The sequence below is a fragment of the Ylistrum balloti genome, unplaced genomic scaffold (assembly GCF_031769215.1).
Source record: "Ylistrum balloti isolate Yb309-2 unplaced genomic scaffold, AGI_CSIRO_Ybal_v1 Utg371876, whole genome shotgun sequence".
In the NCBI taxonomy this organism is placed as follows: domain Eukaryota; kingdom Metazoa; phylum Mollusca; class Bivalvia; order Pectinida; family Pectinidae; genus Ylistrum; species Ylistrum balloti.
This window is the reverse complement of record NW_026782926.1, coordinates 53,428-67,363: the sequence shown is the minus strand read 5'-3', so window position 1 is coordinate 67,363 and position 13,936 is coordinate 53,428. Positions and strand designations below refer to the sequence as shown.

Here is a 13,936-nt window from a genome sequence, read left to right as displayed (position 1 = left end):
GATTCTTCAGCAGGAAAAATTTGGACAGGAAATTGCTAACCTCAGCAGTAAAAGGCCGGTCCCAAAAGACAGTCTGCTGCAGTTCTTGAACCCTTACCTAGATGAGAACGCAGTTATTCGTGTCGGTGGCAGACTTCACACTGGAGATGCATTATCTGGAAATCATGGACCAATGATTGTTCCAGGGAAAACACATCTGTCGTGACTGATTGTTCTTCACCACCATAAAAAGGTGAGACATCAAGGGAGAAATATCACCGAGGGAGCGATTAGAACAGCAGGATTTTGGATAATTGGCGTCAAGAGACTTGTGACATCCATTATCCATTCATGCGTTACATGCAGAAAACTTCGTCGTAAGTTGGAGTGCCAAAAAATGGCTGACTTACCAAAGTTTCGTATACAGCCAACACCACCTTTTACGTACGTCAGTGTCGACACCTTTGGCCCGTGGGAGGTTTCAACAAGGAGGACACGAGGAGGTGCAGCTCACTCCAAGAGATGGGCAATACTCTTTACATGTATGACCAGTAGAGCAGTTCACATTGAGTTGGTAGAGGAGATGACATCCGCTTTATTTATTAATGCTCTAAGACACTTCGTATCAATACGAGGTAAGGTCACAGAATTTCACTCTGATCGCGGAACCAATTCTGTTGGCAGCACCGATGCACTCGGTATAAACTCTGTGAACGTTGAGTTTCCCACAATGAAGAAGTTTTTGAGGGACAATGGATGCACTTGGGTGTTTAACCCACCTCATGCATCTCATATGGGAGGCGTGTGGGAGAGAGTCACTGCAAGGCGTATCCTCGAAGGATTATTGTGACAGAGTCCAAGAAGAAGTTGACTCACGACATTCTAAATACTTTTCCATGTGTTTGATCGACTTGATATTAATAGGATTTCAGCAAAAGATATCAAAGAAAATACAATAATCATCTGATTAAATATATGTATACTAGTGAAAACAAAGTTGTTTGCATTATTGTGACCAACGAGTGTGTCTATATCAACTCGCACCATGTGCTTTCCTCTCCACGTGACATTTTGTTTATCTTTGATAACGCATATTTTACTTAAAATGTTCATGCAATAACACAAAATATATACAGAGGCGTTTTATAACACCAGTCCAGATAATAGCAATACAACTCCTGTTTAATTTTCGTCCTTTTCACCACAAAAATTGTCTTGAAAAAGCAGCGTATCTTTGATGACTTCGAAGCGTTAAAACAATATGGCGACGAGTTGGCGTCGAATGTCTACTTTCGGTACTATAGCATTATGGTAAGCCATAGAGAGTTTCCTATCTCTGTGTTATATACGTCTCTGTTTGGATTAAAAAAAATTACAAATGACAACATTTTAGTTTCTGAAATAATTTTCAGGGCTGGGCGTATGAAATTACTGATTAAAATTTTGTCCACGATAAATAATGATACGTAGGCTCATTTCGTTATTAAATTTCGATGTTTGGATAAGGAACGGAATGAATCGTGTGATTGTAGTCCAAAACATACATTTTGCATTTATAAACTACTTAAAGTGATCGCAAAATATGAACGATCTATTCTATACAGCCTGTGCCAAAGTGTCATTTTTACCAGTTATAAATTTGGATTACAAACGGAATGAACCGTGAATGCAGTACAAAACATTTTCCTTTTGTAACTTTAAATCGTTTCACAAATGTAAGTATTTACAATGTACCAAACATCAACGCCCTATATACTACTCTTACTATCGTCCCACCAAAAATATCTACGACTGTCCTTCTACGATAGATTGATTTCTTTCCGTTTCCCCGAAAAAAATAATCTACCAACTTTAATCATCTCCAAAGAAAACTATTTCATTGCGTATGTAAAGTAAGAGGTAAGCTGAAATATCAACAGTATGATATATAGTCTTACTATCGTCCCACCAAATCTCAACAGATCGAGAGGAGTTTCCTCCCTTCCAAATCGTATTTATTAAATAGTGAAGGAAGAGGGGTTCCGAATGATATATACAATTACATAATTTTCAACAATTTGGATTGTCTTGTGGGAATCGTCCCAAGCTAAGATATAGCCCACGTGTTTTAATGACCACCCATACCCAATCATTCAGTAACATTATTAATGATGCGTTCAGATGTCCGAATCAGTCATTAACAAGTGGCGATAATTCGACAATCTTAGTCCAATGTGTTCTACCAATTCGTCCTCATATCAAAATAACCCATTATCATTCCGTACTATTTTCTCGTCTTCAATTTTTCATTGAATATACGTATTTAAGAAATAGAAGCTGTAATTTGACTGTAAACGTAAGTATGGATTTGTTGTTTGTATAAATTTTCCTGGTCGTAATGGACACTTCGAAACAGCATGAAAGAGACTTTTCGGCCTCAAAGTAGTCTTTATCATTGAAGATTGAGAGAGGTCACATGTGAATTGGAACATCACTACCTCCCTATTAATGGTGAAATATTTCGAAGACGGATTGTAACTATGTTGTAAAAATTCGTAATTTGAGACAATTAGTAATCGTGGACAGCTGTTCAAACCTCCAGACGCCATCGAGGTTCAAACAATGAAATGATTTTCCATTCTGCACGACATAGAGGTCGACTTTGGTGTAGACCAAACAAGGACCAGATATGGATACACAACACCTGCCTGACCAGTATCAAAGGACAGCTCTGTTTCTAGAATTCATTTACTTTTTCGATTTCAAATGGTCATAGTGATGTCTATTTGTCACAAGAATAACCACCGATTGTTGAAATACTGCCTATGTCTATAATGAAATTGTTTACCACATTACATCATCTATCAGTAGAAATACACTTTGTGTTGTTTCGCCATGCTTCAATCCTTAAATTTATATTTACAGGGGTGTAAAAATATTTTTGAGGTCACTAGCCCTGATATGATTTTCACTAGCCCGGGAATCTGGTAATCATTATTTGCTTTGTTGTCATTGCATCATACATAACAAGTATACCTAATGAAGCATCTCAAATCAATTTGTCGATTTTCACAGAAATATAAGGTATAACACAGATTAAGGGAAAACCTCAAATACATAATCATAACTTTTTACAAAAATTTATCGGTTTGAATCGTCCGAACCCTCCTCCTGTATCTGGGCTTGGGACCGGCAAGGCTAAATGAAAAATGTATCGTTTTCTTGCCATTGGCGGAGTTAAGTTATTAACAATGAATTAACATATAAAAAGACTTTTTTATTTAAATTTTTTTAGTTAAGTTATTTTATTTTGTTTTGTTTTTATTTTGGTTTATTTTTTTTTTATATCAGTGTACACTACTGACTGTGTTTTCAGAGACTATTTTCCAGACATCTTGAGTTGCTGCCCTGTGCCAGACTGACCCTTTTCCTCATAAAGCTTGTGCCCCTGGGTGTGTCTGGTACCACTGCCCATATTTAACCACTGCACAATACACGGTGCAGGATCGAATTCACATATCTCAGGACCCTCATTCCAGATTTTGCAGATTGGTCTCTGTGATATTGGCTCGGAGAGAGGTTTTGACGACATTCATTTTGGAAAAACCTCTCTCACAAGCAGCTGTACATGGTGATATGGTCAGCATGAAGTTGACCAGTTTTCCAATAAATGAGTTCTTAAAAGCAGCATCCTGCAGCGCTAGGTTATACACCTGAAGAAAAGAGGATTTCCCCTGAAGGAGCTCAAATGAAGTTTCAGAGAAATCCAGTCATTTTCCAGAATGCATTCCTTTTCTTCATCAGTGAAGAATGCTGAGACCTGAGTGCAAATGAGGAGCTCTTCCATCTGACTTGTTACCAAATTGGTACAACTCATCATTGTCCAGAGGCCAGGATCGAAAATGAAAAAATCTGGAATTGGCTGAACGGGGCTTCTTCAAGGTCTCTGAGCCGCTTTTTGATATACCTTATGGTATTGTCCAGGAGAGCCATCATGTCCTCACACATCTGATAATCAAATGGCTCACAGTGTGGAGTGGACAATTTGACATCTCCAAACATCCTCTCTGAACTGTCGTACAGGTTCTGGAAGGCCTTGATGTTTTTTCCTGGCTGCATTTTAAGGGCTTGAAGTTTGACAACTGCCTTTTCAATGAGAAGAGGCAGTTCAATGATAAGAAAATCTTCATTCTGGAAGGCCTTTGAGAGTTCGGAGACTATTTGCAAGTAATCCAGAAGAAAGTACAGCATTCTCAAGAATGTGAAGTTACAGGGCTGTCAGTAGGATGAAAATCTGGGGAGTCCCTGGGACCCCAGGGTAAAAATCTGGGGAGTCCCATCCAGTAAATGAAGAGTCCCATTAAAACGTCCTTCGTTTTGATAGTATATTGATGTTTTGAGTATTTAAAGGTGAAAAAAGATTATCTCCCTTTAAATAATTACTTATTATACATATAAATCTTTTTTCACATTTATAAACTTCTTAATTTGAATTAATTCCTGTTGTTATTGTCATATTTCCATTCCAGTCCAATATGCTATTAGTATATTGTACTTTATACTTATATGATGAAAATAGCATTAATATTTTTTAGTTTATAGTGTGAATAAAGATTTTCTCCCCTTGTATGATTACTTAGCATGTAACCCCCTATCTTTTTTCACATTTAAAAACTCAGAAATATTAATTAGTATGTCCAAGATCAGTTCCTGGTTTTGTTGTTACATGTACTTCATCCTTTCCAGTCCATTGGAAATATACTGTCTACAGTCTGTATGTCTTTCATCTGTATTTTGTATTCTCAATTACTTTTGATACATGTATGTTTCATCCAATGATTCCATTTCCATTTGATCTACAAAGGTTCTCCACTACACTGTTACTTCTACATTGTATGATTATGCAATAATAAAATCAAATATAACTAAAACAACTGTATTTTGTAGAGGTATTTTATTTTGAAGTTTAATTTATTCAGACAATTTTCATAACAATAACAATATCATCAAAGACATACATTTAACATCATGTACATGTATAAATATGCACTACATCCAGCAACTATTTTAAATGAGTTCTGTGTAAATGAGAATGATGTTATTTATTACAAACTCATAAGCACTGCTGATCCTTTTCTAATAACATTTATCACTCAGTCCTGACTAATCAATTTATGTTTTACCTTTACAACCCATAATTCTATCTAATCTATTAATAAAAAATAAACCATATCAATTTATACCAGTCTCAGTCAGCAATAATGCTTTACCTTTTATAATCATAATTATGCAGTTTATGCATCCAGAAAGAATAACAACATGCATAAGATTGAATGGTGATTTAAGACAACTGTATGGCTAGTACATTTTACATGTGCATTTAATTCAATGACTATCAAAAAAAATAAAAAAAGTGTCATTATTGTTAACTATATATCTTTTGATATTTCAAATCACTTCAGATTATTCTAATTTCTATTCTCATGAGCATACATATAACATTTAACTTTATGTATTTCCAACACTTGCACATACAGAGTATAAATAGCCTCTGATCAACGTTCACAATTTCACAATCACTTGCGCCTGTCCTTCACAGCTAGGAATTTTTTCACGGCTGGTTGTGGATCATAGTTGCAAAGAGTTTGGCCTTCCTCCATGATGCGGATTAGTTTTGTTACAGTTTCGTGTTTTAGGGAACTCCTGGACTTTGTTTTAAGACGATTCTGTGATGAGAATCCTCTTTCACAAGCCACTGAGGAAACCGGAGTGGTCAGCAGAATCTTGCACAGGACGGCAAAGTCTGGGAATATTTCACTATAGTTAGTAAGAATTTCCACACAGGCATCCACCAATGGTTTATCCTTAAGTGTTTTCAGCACGGATTTGAACTGAAGGAAGTCATCTTTCATTCTGGGAATATCGACCAATGCCGCACAGTCATCCCTCTCACCAAGATATTCACATAGATTGTTCAGTTCTTGTACACCATGAGATTTCATGTCGGTCACACCTGCTGGCACTAACTTTGGGTTGAGTGTTCAGATCCATAAGTTTGCCCATGGACGATTTCTCAAATCTGTCAGCAAGATTTGCAAGGAGTACATCTAGGTAGTTGACAGCTGCCTTCTGGAATGTCATCCTCTGAGTCTGTTTATCCATGATGTTAACAGATGCATAGCGGCCAGTGTCACTGTCAAGATTGTCATATACTTCCTGAAGGTAACGTCCATTGCAGCTTTTGTAACGTCCCAAAGTTTCCAAAGCACTGTCCACCATGTGATTTACTACATCCACACTGATAATGTCTCTCTGGAAAGCCTTGGAAACTTTTCCAACTACAAACAACACATCCTTCAAAAATGCTGAAGTTAACAAAAAGTTAACTGTTCTCACACGGTTGAAAAATCCTTTGGCCTCAGGGCTTCCAGTCGCTGCCTCACTCTCCAGGGTAGCAACCAAAGCAGGATAGACATCCAGAATTGCCGTCACTGCAGCCTCTAAGGATAGCCAACGGAAACTTGCAGGTTCTTGTAACGATAGGCACCTCATGTTCTCATCCTCAAGCACAGATTCTATTGCACGAAGCTGGTTATAGCGCACTGCAGAATTGTGAAAGTACCTATACACTCATTTCACTGTAGCCTGGTAGTCCGAAAACACAGTAAAATCCCTACATGTCTGACCAGCTGCCAAGGCAAGCCTGTGAGCCACACAATGGATTTGTATCAGTCTAGGACTGTACTCCTTAAATCTAACACCTACACCACCCTTTTTCCCTGTCATAACAAGCCCCATCACTTGCCATGCTAATGACTTTCCCACAGTCAATCCCTAAGTGTTCACAAAGTTCAACTATGGTTTTCACAAGAGTTTCTGCTTTTCCATCGGAAACTGCAACACAATCTATAAAATGCACCACTGGTTTATTTCCTGATAGGCACTGGAAATAGATATTGAGCTTCTTGTGAATAGATATGTCAGTTGTTTCGTCGATGATAATTCCTAGAAATTCTGAAGAATTTACATTGTTCATCACAACATCCTGAATGTCATCATTGATGCAGTCTAACATCTCGGCCTGCGTTGTTCTACTGGTGTAGATTTTCACTTTGTCTTGAAGCACAGTGGAGTTATTCAGTTGTTGTAATTCTATCAGGTTGTTAAACTGATTTAGTGGTTGTCCATTCTTGGCTAGATAGTACAAAGTACGGAACTGAGCAGTCTTTGAAGGATCTCCATTTACGTTGGCATCAATAATCTTGTCAACAGCTTCTGGCATTGTTGTCTTCTGTTTATTGGCACGTCTACCCTCAACAACTATCAAATGTTCGGGATTTTTTTCATGTCTGGTAAAGGCAGAGTTTTGCAGATTTGTTGTACCGTCTTTGGCAAAAAGGTTTTGTTTCCCTGCATCTTTACACCAAGTACACACGGCCCTAATCACACCATCTTTTTCCTCTCTTTGTAACCAGGCAAACGATTTTGTCCAACTTTCACGCCACGTACGGATTTTTGATGGAGTACTAACTGTAACATCAGAAGATGAAGATACTGGCTGATCTGGCTGAATGTCATCAGTTCTTGCCCGTTTGTTACTAAAACCAAAAAAAGAACTTGATTCATGATAAGCTGTATGGAAGCAACCACTTTCCAATATTTATAAGGAATTGGGGATCCACGGAGGGATCATGTTACCCCATTGGAAATTATATCGAGCCGATTGGAGTAAATTTGAAAATCTCAGTACCAAAATTCTCAACAGCATTGAATTCCTAAATTTAAAAGACCCGATAGAATCCTTTACTGCCGAACTTCTTGAGATAGACAAAGTATGTATACCAAAGTCCAAACTAAAACCTTGGATTAATGAAGATTGTGATAAAGCTATTAGAAATAGGAAAACCGCTTTGAGGCAATTAAAAATAAACCCCACAAGCGATATCTTTTAAACCACAACAAAATTATTCGGGGGAAAGCCTTACACAAAACGTTGTCTTGGTGATATTATGTGTCCAAATTAATGTCCAATACGTCCATCAGAAAGATATATATGATTAAACGAATCAGTGGTAAAACATCATTCAAAACAATGGGACATCTGAAAATTAACGGAAAATTAGCCATATCGAAATTTGATAATGCAAATGCTTAAGGATCTGATTTTTTACCAAGAATTTGTCTGCAAATAATTATTCAAAAAAAATGTTTTCAGACCATGCGGGAAAAAACTAAATTTTCTTCCGAAAGCCGCGAAACATACAATAAACCTTACTCAATGTTAGAACTTTTAGAATCATTGAAAAAATCACATGACTCTGCAACAGGACCTTATGATATCGCTATCAGTTGCTAAAATATCTACCAGAGTCATCATTAGAAAAACTTAATATTTTAAATTATATTTTTAGATCGGTGATGCCCCAAAGCATCTATTTAGAGGCTAACAAACTGTTAAAATACACCATTCAGCTAAAGTCAAATCCTTCAAATCCTGCTTTTTCTCTTGTATCTGATCAAAAACATTCATAAGGTGAAGATGAGCCATTCATCGTTAAAAAAATTTTTACTGGACTGCATTGAACTTCTGTCTACTGGAGACATTTTTTATCAGACAAAAGACAATATTTTGCTTCAAAATTCAACCAAATTTGGTCTGAAACGTAATTGGGAGAGGGGGACCATTTTATGTGTTGACAGGCCAATAAGAATGTCATAATAATTTTTAATTTAGATATTCGATTCAACCCCTAAAGACTTTTGGAGCAGGCATTTTGGTAATCTTTACAATGCTCCAATAAAAAATTCAGGTTTTGTGAAAAAAAAATTCCTACGTTTTCACGTTAACAACAATACATCAAACGTAACACAGTATATGGTAAAAGAGTTTATAAACATGAAATTATTTCTTAAAAGTCCATGAGAGGAAACTATACCAATGAATAAAGTTCTACATGGTTGTTTCACATTTCACCAAACAACACAGGTTGATCAGTTCAGTCACTGTCCTTTTTTAGTAGTAAGGCATCAAGATACGTCGCTGCTTGGCAGTTGACCACTTCTTGAATGCTGATTCAAAGTCTACATCACCATCATGAATGGATATTCTCATCAGATTCTCCAGGCTTCTAGGACCAAGGCTGTTTCTGAGGTCTGTCTTTATCAGGTTCTGTCTACTGAAGCCTCTCTCGCAGTCCACTGTGGATACAGGGATGACCAGTAATCCTTCCGCAGTCATGGCAACCAAGGGGAAACTATCTCTAGTTCTCATCTGTAAAATTGAAAATAAAATGTAGAATAGAATTGGACATTTGCAGAGAAATACAGGATTACATTGAACCTTATTTTACACCAAAGTATTATACTTATTACAGTAACTTCCTAAATAATATATCTCTTAAAAACACTTAAGAGATAATAAAGACATAATCGTTAAACTAAAAGATTGTGTTTCTAATTCATGTGCCAAGCAGGCTGTAACGAGTAACTACATTGTACCATCCTCTAGGCTGTATAGTATTTCTGAATTACTTATCTAATTTTACATAATTTTCTGTTCATAAATGATGAATAGTTGTATATACCTGATTCTTTCTCATGCTTAACCAAGCACTCTTTCTTCATGATACTGCAGCCATCAGTGAAACTATTTCTAACTTAATACATATGTCCCAAAACATGAGCTTTTGCTCTGGGTCATATTTAAGCCATGGCCTGCCAAGTTTCCAACTATCTAGAAACTTTCTTGAACTACTGCCCTTGTTAATAACCTAATCAGGACTATCATTTTCCTTTTCAATAGATGGCGTCTTTAAACCAAATGATGACAATCTGGGTACTTATCACCTATCACTAAAGGGGAGTTTACGTTGTTCCATTTAATCTAACGATCTATCTCAGTGAAGGGCCAAATCTGATGTGACCAAAATATGTACAAAAATATGAAACAAAATCGGCAACATAGTGCAAAAACAACAAAATTATATCTTGTGTTTCTTGTTATTTTAATTGTCGATCAAAAAGGGTAAGAAGCCCATTTCGGGCCCTTTCAAATACACTAGTTTACTAAGTCATGTCTGCAGAAATCACAAACTCCTGCCCAATTAACGACATCGACACACCTAATGATCGACCCACCGTAAGCCAATTCCTGATAAAACATCTTTCCTTCAGCTAACTTACCTTATTGTTCACGGCAGAGGCTATCTCAGATTGAGACAATGGAGACATCATTGGATAATTGGCGATTTTCATTACAGGGGTGTTGCTGTTTAGACAGGTAAACGTTTCTGTCAAAACACAAAAGAGTTCCGATAGCTGACCTTGCCCCAGCTGCGGGAGTCAGTCAGCCATGACCGGTAGTACACCACGATGTCGGAGCAAAATTTACCTGTGTCAATCGTTACAAATAAGTTAAACGCCAGTGATTTTTCTCTATACAGTCATCGGTGACTGGAAATGTCTGTAATCGGCATTTTCGCCAATAGAAATTTGAAATCGCCAATCTCATTTCACTTTCGCCAGTGTGAGCCCTGCTTTGTTTCTTTATACATTTTCAGAAATGTTTTCTTTCCTCTATAATCATGCATGTGTCAGAACTCTGATCAATAATGTTATCTCTGATGAAAACTTGATTCCAAAGACCGCTTTGCCAAAACCTATATTTCATTATGACTAACAAAGAATTGGGCTTGATTTGTTTATCAAAAAAACTCTTGTAGTTGATGGAACTTTCGCTTGGGGATTTTGACTTTTGTACCATGGAGAGGTGGTATGTCTTGATCTGTGTGAGTTCTGCTATCACTTCTACGTGCTTTGGGAGGGAAGTCCTGCAGATCTTCATCATACAGAAGTTTGTACTGTATCAGACCATCTAATGTGTATTAAATCACTGCTCCGTGCTTTCAAGTCTTGAGAAAATACCTTATGAGCATGAGACCTCATCAGTCTGGTACGACCTGGAAACATTGACTCGCTCAACTTTGCACTGTTACATTTCCGGAACTGTGCTCTGCCTTGGTGAGTTGGGTAAGAAAGTCTCTCAATTTTCAACATGGGATGTAAGGCTCTAATGGCATCCTCAAGGCCTATTGGCATATTTTATGAGCACGGCTTGTCTAGCCAGTTGATCCCCGATGTCCTTTCCCATGGCATACTTGGACAAGCCGTCGTATCGGTCAGTGTTGGCTGTGCAGTCAGGATGACCACTAGGGCAGGTGACATCATATCCTTTCCCTCTCAGCCAATCACCTGTCCAGCAAAGTTTGTTGTGGAGGGCAGTCCAAGTATCCACTTCTTAGGGGTAGATGTCTCAATACCCAGACTTAACCCCTGTGAGGCATTCATCCCTGGCTTCTTAGCACTTCCAAATGATGTGCTGTTGTATCGCCCATCCACAGCTAGTCCGATGGTGCTCGGGGAATCCACCACCAGTCTGGTCTTTTCGGACATGTCCTTTTTGTTGAGGGCAGTAATGTCCTTGGACACTTGATTTGCCTGTCGCTGCATTCCATTCTTGGCTCCTGCAGGTATATTCAGGTGTCCGAGAAGTAACCTGGCTCATTTGGTGCTGACAGCCTGGCCACACAAAGCTGAAGGCAGGTACTTTTTACAAGGGCTGGCTTTGGTCCGGGCTTATCCATGTTTGCCTCTCTATATAGTTTGTACAGTGGAGATCTGTACTGGCATTTAATACATCGGACAGCACAACTCCATCCTAGAGCCCTTTTCCGCTCGGTGTCCAGTTCAAACTCTGGTACCGTGCATGCTGTAGTGTAAGGTTGTCCGGCATGAAGTCTGATGATGTCATTCCACATTTTCACCATCAACGCTATGTCTATGATCCGGTATAACACTTCAGGTGTTCATATGCGTATTGAAATGACAAAAGTTCAACAACCCAAGTTCCAAAGGTTCAAAGTTTTATTTAACATAATTCACCAGGTATGGCTCCACGAGAATAACAACAGGATACGTTACAACTATAGTAAAACAGTGGACCGACGACCCGTCACACTGGTGTATAACTAAGTAATTTTCTTGGCGAAAAGTTCGAAAGTTCCTATAACATTTTAGGTTTCATATGGCCGAATGTGAGTAGCTGGAGACCGCAGGTTGGCGTCAGCAAAGGTTCTCCGAGCTGACTAACTCCGCAAGTCTCCAAGGCTGCTTTTATAATATCTGTGACATATGAATGTCAGCGATTGGTCAACTCCCCTGCCCACAACATTCCAGCGGGAGTCAGCATACCTGTTCTGCCCCAGGTCGGCTGACCTGTATCTATACAATCAAATTGTGTAAATTGAACTTAATTGATTTGTATTAATTGATACTTTGACCATCTTGAAATGGTACTCTATTTGGCTCTTGACCAACTGCCACGTACGTTCATTCTTTCTACCCATCTATTTTATTAGCCTGTGTTATCTCCATGGTCCATTATCGTCCAGTTAACCCATTACCCTAATGCACAATACACACCGTATTAGCATTGTTTACGCTACCACAGGAAAACATGATTATGTTGCACTAATATATATAATATAGAATTCATATCTTGAAATAGTAATGAAACAGGATCATGTAATGATCATGTAATCATTACGTAATAAGGCCATTGTGTTACATTCCTCCCTTGCCTAAGATTTATCGGGAGATCAATCCATATAAAAAAGTTCCAACACAATAGGCCTGTAATTAAGTTTAACACAGTTCAATTAACACAGTTCGTTTATCACCACCTATAGTACCTAAAAATATAAATTCACTTACAGAGATATAATTAGCACAGTTTTTCACAGAATATATATATAATTAACACAGTTCCTCAGGCACGGTCGAATACACAGAGAGTTCCAATCCCAACACGTTTTCTTCTGGCTCTAGACAAATAGGTACTGTCTCTCCCTCGTCTAGCCCATCGCTGATCGGCAACGTTTTCAAAACTCCCTGACCTTGAACTTTGCACACAAGTTCTGCTCTAGGCGCATTTGTCAGGTGGTATACACCCATGTATACATATATCTCCAATCCCTCTACACTGTCATGGACTGAAGGCAATCCCCATGCCCCTGTTAACGGGAGTAATATTACTTCCCTAACCAGTCTCATCAGTCCTTAGTTGGAATGCAGTCGGGTATATTGATGTTGTCATCCTCTGTGGCTCCGTCGCCTCTGTGCTCATGGTAGGAGCGCTTGGATTAACGTTATCCGATGGTGATGCTCCTTGTCTGTTCTGCAAGACAGCCATCTCGTAGCTGGGTGCAGCTCTGGCATCTTTCTTACCATACCTAAACATGGTCAACCAGTGCTTTTTCCCTTTTAACCTTTTACAATAACAGTAAATGAATATTACTAGCCCCACCCCTAAAGCTATAGCCGCGCCAATGACAACCGTTTCCCACACCGGAAATGGTTCGTCTTTCTCAATAGATCATAAGTTATGCAACGTTTTGATCAAGCCATCCATCGATATTTGCTGGATATCCTTTAAGGCGTCCGGCAGTTCTATACGGGTTACGTTAGGTAACGCGACACGTAGTGGTGTCCATAAATCACCACTAGTTACATTAGTATAGGTTTCAATCAACTTATCAATAGGATCAATGATGTTATATTGACTCTCTTTTTGCGAGGATGGTAACAGTGTTATGTAATCGTTGGAAGCCGAACACGAGTTATTTAAACGGACTACGCCCATAGGTGGATCGACGTTAATAGTACGGTCATTAGCTTTTCCTATCCCGTTGTAGTTTTTACATACGATCGTAAAGCGCAGTCTAATCTGGGTGGCCACGAGCCACGCTCCTTCCGTTAAATACTCAGCTTTAGGTAAAATCGTATTGGGTTTGACCACTCTTCTACAATTACGTTTAATGTTCTTGGCTGATTTAGTAAATAGGGCTATCAAGCATAGTCTACTCAGGTTAGTCGGGTAAACGGGACTTTTAATGCTACAGTATTTCATGACAGGACTGAT

The 13,936-nt window shown here is 38.4% G+C and overlaps 1 pseudogene; it reads left to right on the top strand.

Moving 5' to 3' along the window:
• Positions 1 to 11,011: 11,011 nt before the first annotated feature.
• Positions 11,012 to 12,101, top strand: LOC132563827 (uncharacterized; annotated as a pseudogene).
• The last annotated feature ends 1,835 nt before the right edge of the window (positions 12,102 to 13,936 follow it).